Raw genomic sequence first — 9210 nt, forward strand, 5'->3', positions numbered from 1 at the left:
TGCTGAGGCTCTGGAGCAAATGCCTAGTTATGCAAAATTCATGAGGGGTATTATTTCAAGGAAGGTGAAACTGGATGATCTTGATACCGTTGCTCTAACGGAAGAGTGCAGTGCTGTGTTGTAACAAAAATTACCTCCAAAGCTTAAAGATCCAGGTAGCTTCACCATTCCTTGCACCATTGGCAAGTTATCATTCGACCAGTGCCTCTGCGATTGGGAGCAAGCATCAATCTAATACCGCTGTCTATCTTCAAAAAGCTTAATTTGCCTGATCCAAAGCCCACCTATATGTCTCTACAATTGGTTGATCATTCTATTACATACCCACGAGGCATCGTGGAAGACGTGTTAGTAAAGGTGGATAAGCTCATCTTTCCTGTAGACTTTGTCATTCTGGATTTCGAGGAAGATAAGAAGATTCTCATAATCTTGAGAAGACCTTTCTTGGCTACAGGCCTTACCTTGATAGATGTACAAAAAGGTGAACTTACTATGAGGGTGCAAGATCAGGATGTGACATTCAATGTATTCAATACAATGAAATTTCCTACAGAAGATGAGGAGTGCTTCAAGGTGGATTTGATTGATTCTGCGGTAACTTCAGAACTTGATCATGTGCTAAGGTATGATGCCTTAGAAAAAGCCTTAGTGGGGGAATTTGACAGTGAAGATGAGGAAGGCAATGATCAACTACAATATCTATATACTTCTCCTTGGAGGCAAAAGCTAGACATGCCATTTGAATCTCTTGGTACTACTGATCTCAAGAATGCTGAGGGAAAGCTCAAACCATCTATTGAGGAAGCACCTACTTTGGAGCTTAAACCATTGCCTGAACATTTGAGGTATGCTTTTTTAGGTGATGCATCTACTTTGCCTGTTATTATTGCATCTGACCTTTCAGGTAGTGATGTGGATAAGCTCTTGAGGATCTTGAGAGAATTCAAATCAGCCATCGGATGGACTATAGCAGATATAAAAGGGATCAGCCCTTCGTATTGCATGCATAAAATTCTGCTAGAGGAAGGTAGCAAGCCGACTATTGAGCAACAGCGAAGACTGAATCCTATCATGAAAGAAGTGGTGAAGAAAGAAATTCTAAAGTAGCTGGATGCAGGAATCATATATCCTATTTCTGACAGTTCTTGGGTGAGCCCAGTGCAATGTGTACCTAAGAAAGGAGGTATTAGTGTGGTAGCAAATGAGAAGAATGAGCTCATCCCCACTCGAACAGTCACAAGATGGAGGGTATGCATGGACTACAGAAAGTTGAACAAAGCCACAAGGAAGGATCACTTCTCTCTTCCATTTATTGATCAGATGCTTGACAGGTTGGCTGGTCATGAGTATTATTGTCTTCTGGATGGCTATTCGGGTTACAATCAGATTTGCATTGCACCAGAAGATCAAGAAAATACTACTTTCACTTGTCCATTTGGAACGTTTGCTTTTCGCAGAGTTTCGTTTGGCTTATGTGGTGCACCTGCCACTTTTCAGAGATGCATGATGGCTATATTCTCTGATATGATTGGAAATAATGTCGAAATATTCATGAAGGACTTCTCCGTCTTTGGACATTCGTTTGATGAATGTTTGCATAATCTTCGTTTGGTGCTTAAAAGGTGTGTGGAAACTAATTTGGTTCTCAATTGGGAAAAATGTCACTTCATGGTGCAACAGGGCATCATTCTTGGGCATAAAGTCTCTAGTAAAGGTCTTGAGGTGGATAAAGCCAAGCTGGGAGTCATTGAAAATCTTCCGCCACCTATTTCGGTGAAAGGAATCCGTAGTTTTCTTGGTCATGCGGGTTTTTATCGGCGTTTCATCAAGGACTTCTATAAGATATATAAGTCGTTGTGCAACTTGCTCGAGAAAGATGTGCCTTTCAAATTTGATGATAAATGCTTGGAAGATTTGGAGACTCTCAAGAAGAGTTTAATAACTGTACCAGTTATTACGACACCTGATTGGACAGAACCTTTTGAGATGATGTGCGATGCGAGTGATTATGCGGTGGGAGCAGTTCTTGGGCAGCGCAAGAATAATATTTTTCATGTGGTCTTCTATGCTAGTAAGACGCTTAATGGAGATCAAATGAACTACACCACTACTGAGAAAGAGCTTTTGGCTATAGTCTTTGGTTTCAAAAAATTTCAATCTTATCTGCTTGGGACAAAGGTGACAGTATTCACTGATCACGCTGTCATTCGCTATCTGGTGTCAAAGAAGGATTTGAAGCCTAGACTTATTCATTGGGTGCTCTTGCTACATGAATTTGAGTTAGAGATCAAGGATCGAAAAGGTACTGAGAATCAAGTAGCTGACCATCTCTCTAGACTGGAGAATCCCGATTCTACTTCACATGATAAGACATTGATCAACGAATCTTTTCCGGATGAGCAGTTATTCACAGTTCAGGAGGAAGAGCCATGGTTTGCAGATATTGTGAACTATCTTGTCAGCAATACAATGCCTCCTAATATGAATGGATCTCAAAAGAAGAAATTTATGCATGAGGTGAAGTGGTACATGTGGGATGAACCATATTTATTTAGACAGGGAGCTGACCAGATCATCAGGAGATGTATCCCATTCTATGAGACGGAGGGGATATTACGAGACTGCCATTCCACAGTTTATGATGGATATTATGGTGGTGAAAAGACAACAGCTCGTATTCTTCAAGCAGGTTTTTTCTGGCCTACGTTGTTTAAGGATGCACATCAGTTCGTTTTAAGGTGTGATCGTTGCCAAAGAGTTGGGAATCTTACTAGAAAGGATGAGATGCCTTTAAATGAGATACTTGAAGTTGAGGTCTTCGATGTTTGGGGAATCGATTTTATGGGACCATTTATCTCGTCCTGCAATAATCAGTACATCTTGCTGGCAGTCGATTATATCTCGAAATGGGTAGAAGTCAAGGCTCTACCGACAAATGATGCAAAAGTAGTGTTGAGTTTTCTTCATAAGTAGATATTCACAAGGTTTGGAATGCCACGAGTAATCATAAGTGATGAGGGGTCGCATTTCTGCAATCGTAAGTTCACTTCTATGATGCAGTGCTACAATGTGAATCATCGTATTGCTACTGCCTATCATCCACAAACTAATGGTCAAGCTGAAGTGTCTAATAGAAAGATCAAGCGCATTCTAGAGAAAGTTGTTGGTTCGTCAAGGAAAGATTGGTCTTTGAAGCTCGATGAAGTTGTTTGGGCTTATAGAACAACATACAAGACTCCACTTGGGATGTCCCCATTTCAACTTGTCTATTGTAAGGGATGTCATTTATCTGTGGAGCTTGAGCATAAGGCTTATTGGGCATTGAAGAAGTTAAACCTTGATCTAGATGCAGCTGGAAAGAAGCGAATGCTTCCATTAAATGAACTTGATGAATTTTGACTGCAAGCGTACGAGAACAACAAAATGTACAAGGAAAAAGTAAAAAGGTGGCACGATATGAAGCTATCTCCTAAGTCATTCATTCCGGGGAAACAAGTTCTTTTATTCAACTCTCGTCTCCGACTTTTTCCTGGAAAGTTGAAATCAAGGTGGTCTGGACCATTTATCGTCAAAACTGTGATTCCACATGGAGCGGTGGAGATTTTTGAGAACGATCCGGGCCAAGCATTTAAGGTTAATGGTCAAAGATTGAAGCACTATTATGAGGACACGATAAACCGGGAAGTGGTTAGTACCATTTTATTGTCAACTTGATCGAACTACTCTACGTCAAGCTAATGACATAAAAGAAGCTTTCAACTTAAAAAATACTTTCAACTTATTCTTTCAACTATATATACACACAACCTCTCCATATACACTCCCATATACTTTCAACTTAAAAAATCTCTCCTACACACAAAACACAAATCTCAAACACTTATTCTCAGTTTCAATGGCCCCTAAGAGATCTCGAACTGTTGATAGCAACAACACCATTCCTACTGTTGATTCTTCGAGGGGTACTGCTGCGAGACCCCGATTGGTGGACAGGGCTGCTGAGGAGGAGTATGCTTGGCTTCTGACAAAGCCGATTCTGAAGGAGAGGGGGTTTTTGCCATCAGGGAGGGATGATGAGTTATTGCCGATGATTGCAGAGAAAGGGTGGATTACTTTTTGTGAGTCGCCGGAGGCGGTCCCGATGAGTGTGGTTCGCGAGTTTTATACGAACGCCAAGGCCGACAAGAATGGGTACACTGTTGTTAGGGGGCTTACGGTTGATTACCATCCCGAGGTGATTCACCGTGTTATTGGGCAGCGACAAAGGAAGCCCTAGGAGGAGAATTGGAACAAGAAGACCCCCGGGGGTTTTGATTCAGATTTGATTATTGCTACTCTCTATCAGCCGGGCACGGTATGGAAGTTTAAGACGGGATCTAATGAGTATCATTCTTTTCCGGCCGTTGCGATGAACATGTATGCCCAAGCATGAAATGCCTTTATTTGTGCTAATATTTTGCATTTTTCGCATGCACATGAGGTTACAGTTGAGAGAGCCAGGTTGTTGTGGGGGATTTTGAATGAAGAGTATTAAATGTGGACCTTGGTAAGTTTATCTACCAAGAGATTTTGAAGTTTTTGAGGGGGAGGTCACATAGCAACATCCCTTATGCCTCTGTTGTCACGAAGCTGTGCAAGGCAGCTGGAGTCCACTGGCCTTCTTATGAGCAGATCCAGATGCCTGCCGCTCCTCTTGATTAATCAACATTGAATGCGATGCAGGAATGGACGGGTGGAGAGCCCGAGGAGCATGGTTTGGGATATCGTCTTCCAGGAGGACGTCCAGCAGCTGGTGCTACGATGGCTAGGCCCAGTCAGGCTCATTGCGAGGCAGGTTCTTCTAGAGCACAGGGAGGCGATGGTTCAGGGATGGCTGATGCCCAGTATAGGAGGCTTTCTAGGAGGATGGATGCAATGTACGAGTCGCAGAGTAGGTTTGTACAGGATCTCACCTTAGCACTTGGGACTGCTTTCAAAGGCCTTGGAGCTGACATTCAGTGGCCCATTTTTGGTGAGGACTCTGCTTATCCGCCTCCTGACACTCCACCCTCTGAGGGTGATGATGATGATGATCTTTTTGAGTAGATATACCATGTGTTCCTTTCTATTACCTTCACTGGGGACAGTAGAGATTTTAAGTTTGGGGGTGGTAGTTAAGGAACATATTTGTGTGTGTGTCATGTAGTTACATATTCATGATAATTTAGTTCATATAGTTGCATATTTTTTGCCATATAGTTTTTTTATTTTATAGCTTTATTTATCATGACATTTAGCTCATACATATACCATGATCCCTTTTGTTTTTCTTTACTAATTGATATGTGATATTGATGCGAGTGTCGTGATAGCGGTAGAGTGATGTTGAATCTTTTTAGGTTAACATGCAGGATAGAAACACTTGTAATTTCACTAAGTCTTAGAGTATGCTTAAGGACTAGATTGTTGTCATGGTTTGATGGTTTTTGAGTTTAATCTATTGATTATGCTTAGAATGTATGATAGGCTCTTAATGATAAAAGGCATGAAAAGATAAAATTGGAGTAAAAATTGGAATTCATTGCTAGTTGTGTCTAGGCGTCAAATGGCTAGTAGCCGGCTCGTATTGTATGCGAGTAGTCTAGGGTTGAGCAAGATGGAGTGAAACGCACTTGCTCAGAAATTAAAAAAAAAGAAAAAAAAAGAAGAAAAAAAATATGGTTTAATGCATAATTGATCACGAGTGAGTTCTTTGGTATTTGAGTTATTAAGTTCTTAGGGGACTTTATGCCTAGTGACCTAAGGCTTTTATAGTCTGGGATTCGCTAACCTAACGCTCATTAAATGGATGCCATTGCATAAGTCTTTTGTGGACCTCACTCATTGCACGATCAAATAAGCATTTATTTATTGTGTTGAATAAAAACATGATTTCGTAATAAGCTCTGGTGATCTTGAAGTGTTATAAGTCATTTTGTGTCTAGAATTTATTCTTCGTATAATCATGTGATTGCCTTGAGGATAATTGAGTTATGATCATTGATCTAGTTTCGAAGCATATTTGTTAAGCATTCGCACACACCACGTTTCTAGTTATATGTTAGCTTGCGTGATTTGATGGATCTTTAGTCGCCTAATTGCATTTGTTGAGATGTCATGTGTTGGTTGGTTTAGTTATTGCGATGGGGATCATTGCATTTCATGTAGTTTGCATTCATGCATATTTTTATTTTGTTTTTGAGTCTGTGATGCTTGAGGACAAGCATCGATTTAAGTTTGGGGGTGTGATAAGTGGCATTTTATACCACTTAGAACGTCTTATAATGGCTTGAATTGATGTATTGAAATTAAGTATTTTGTGTATTTGACGCGTTTTTCTAGTGTTTTTGCATTTCAGGGTATAACCTGCATATGTAGGAAGAATTCATCATAATAAGCCTAAGGAAGTACTTGGAATCGGTTGCGTGGAGTTGTGCGAAGAAATCAGCAAAATCAGGAGCAAAACAATCATTTTTCCAGAATCATGCCAGGCGCCCGCCTGGGATCTGGGGCGGCCGCTTGGAAGCTGAGGCGCCCTCTTGGAAAGCTGGGGTGGCCGCCTGGGGTCGAGAATTTTAATGCTGGATTTTTCGTTCGTGTTCTACTGGGCTTCTGAGACTGCTGATTCTTGTAGACTTCTATATAAGTAATCCTCAGAGATATTTCACAAAAAGAAGAAACAATTAAGTATCAATCAAGCAAGGAGCAAGGAGAGAAGATTAAGAAGACCGTTTTAACACACCGCAACGAAGAAGAGGAAGCATACATTATCTTGTGATTCTTTTAGTCGTTGTAACAGTGGATGCTAGTTTTCTTTACTTTGAACCTTAATACTCTTGTGACGTACTCTGGTTTTAATAAGTATTTTATTAGTTTATATTGTCGTGTTATTATCATGTTTTCATATGAACCCATGGTGACGATGAGTTCTATCATGGGCTAATCGTGATCATGGGGTCGTAGCGGATTTACTATGGATTTCTTTAGTTAATTGTTTAATACCTTGGTATGTGATGATTATATGATATCTAGCATAGGTTGTGCTTATTCGTCTTATGTGCGTCGTGAACATATAAGATATCCTGTTAATCTCTTGTGAAGCGACAGTGAATCTTGAGATTTAGAACTTGCCATGCTAGCATAGGTTCATGTATTTGTATACATGATTAGTGGGTAACGCTAACCGTTTTACTTGCCCTGTGTAATCATAATGAATAACTTGCGCTTAAATCGTTATGTTGTCAAATTCTGTAGATATATAGGGTCTTAACATAATTGATGCCTATTCAACTTCTATCTTAATTGTGGATGCTTGGTAGAATGGTACTCGTACAACGAAAGTTGGCTTTTTTCAGTTTTTGGTTATTTGATTAATATCATCATCGTTACATGCTAAGGGTAATAACAATAACTATTGAATGAAGTAGTAATGAAGTTGTGATCTTATGTGTGTTTAATATTGTTAATTTAAGTGTTTTATTCTCATAGTTAATTGTAGTTAATAATTAGTTAATCAACCTTAAGTGTTATTGTCTTGACATTGAGAAGTAATCATACATTGGTGAGTAAGAGTTAATTAAATATAATTAGTCTGAGTCTCCGTGGGAACGAACTAGAAATCATTTTATATTACTTGCGAACACGTATACTTGCGTGAATGTGTTTTGTGCCTAACAGCTGTTATAGGGCGCGAGCGCACCCTCCTTCTAGAGAAAAAATTCAGAATCTTTGTTTTGATGATTTTGGGGGTTCGCGACCTTTTCAGACCTCAGGGTGATTGCCTTAAGCTGTTCTTTAACTTCTCTCTTGCCTGGATTAGCCTATGTGTCACTTGGAAGAGTTCTTTGAGGTCGGTTCAATAAGGCGTTAGCAATCTGCCCTATTTGATTCTCCAGAGCTTTGATTGAAACCGTTTGGCTCTTGCACATAAGTCTCAACTCCTCCAATTCAGATTTTTCATTAGAAGATTGACCGACACCTCCATGAGATTGTTGTTGCATTCCCTGTGGCTGAAATTTCTGCCTTGGTGCATACTGCAGCTGAAAACTGGGAGGATTGAATTGCTTGTTTCCAAACTACTGGTATGACTGTTATGGCTATTGCATACCACCCTGATTATTGCTCCAGCTGAAGTTAGGATGATTTTGGTTGTAGGAAAGTGGCAGGAACTGGTTGCTGCGACCTCTGAAAGTTGCTCACAAACTGAGCTGATTCACTAGATATTACACATTGCTCCGTCGCATGCGATCCTGCACAAAGCTCACAAACACTGGCTATCTGATGAACACCATAGTTGGTCAGAGAATCGACCTTCATCGTCAATGCTTTTAGCTGAGCAGCGATAGCCGTAGCTGTATCCACCTCCAGAATTCCTGCTACCTTGCCTTGTGGTAGCCTCTGAGTTAGATTATGATATTCATTCGCAGCCATCATCTCAATTAGCTCATAAGCTTCATCATAGCTCTTAGCCCATAAAAGCTCCACCTGATGTTGCATCGAGCATCGGTCCTGACTGTGCTCCCAAATCATTATAAAAGCAATTGATCACCATCCAGTCAGTCATTCCATGATGGGGACACTTCCTAAGCATCTCCTTATAACGCTCCCAAGCTTCACATAGAGATTCACCTGATTGTCATGCAAATTGAGTAAGAGCATTCCTGATTGTAGCTGTCTTTGCCATAGGGAAGAATTTAGTAAGGAATTTCTGAGCAAGATCCTCCTAAGTCGCAATAGAAACAGCTGGTAAATAGTGTAACCAGCTCTTAGCTTTATCCCTCGGAGAGAATGGGAAAATTCTCAGTTTTACAGCATCTTCAGAAATATTATTAAACTTGAAGATGTCGAAGATCTCGATGAAATCCCTAAGGTGCATATTGGGATCTTCCATTGGAGCACCCCCAAACTGGACTGAATTCTGCACCATCTGAATTGTGCCAGGCTTGATCTCAAAGGTATTGGTTGTGATAGGTGGCCGGATAATACTGAATTGAATGTCATTGATCTTTGGTTTAGAATAATCCATCAATGCCTTCATTGCTGCTGCTGGTTCTCCCATTGCAATGATTACTTCTTCTTCAACTTTTTCAACTTCTTCAAGAACTTCTTCAACCTTTTCTTCCACTTCGTCTAGTGTTTCCTTACGAGATTGAGAACGTGTTCGCATACACGCTCTCTAGAGTACCTGAAACA

The 9210-nt window shown here is 40.4% G+C and overlaps 1 non-coding gene across 1 annotated transcript; it reads left to right on the plus strand.

Annotated features, from left to right (window-relative positions):
* The first annotated feature begins 8579 nt into the window (after positions 1 to 8579).
* Positions 8580 to 8686, plus strand: LOC141688400 (small nucleolar RNA R71). The gene has a single exon (XR_012561844.1). It is a non-coding gene; the product is annotated as a small nucleolar RNA R71 (small nucleolar RNA).
* Positions 8687 to 9210: the final 524 nt, after the last annotated feature.

This window comes from Apium graveolens, chromosome 9 (assembly GCF_009905375.1).
Source record: "Apium graveolens cultivar Ventura chromosome 9, ASM990537v1, whole genome shotgun sequence".
NCBI lineage: Eukaryota > Viridiplantae > Streptophyta > Magnoliopsida > Apiales > Apiaceae > Apium > Apium graveolens.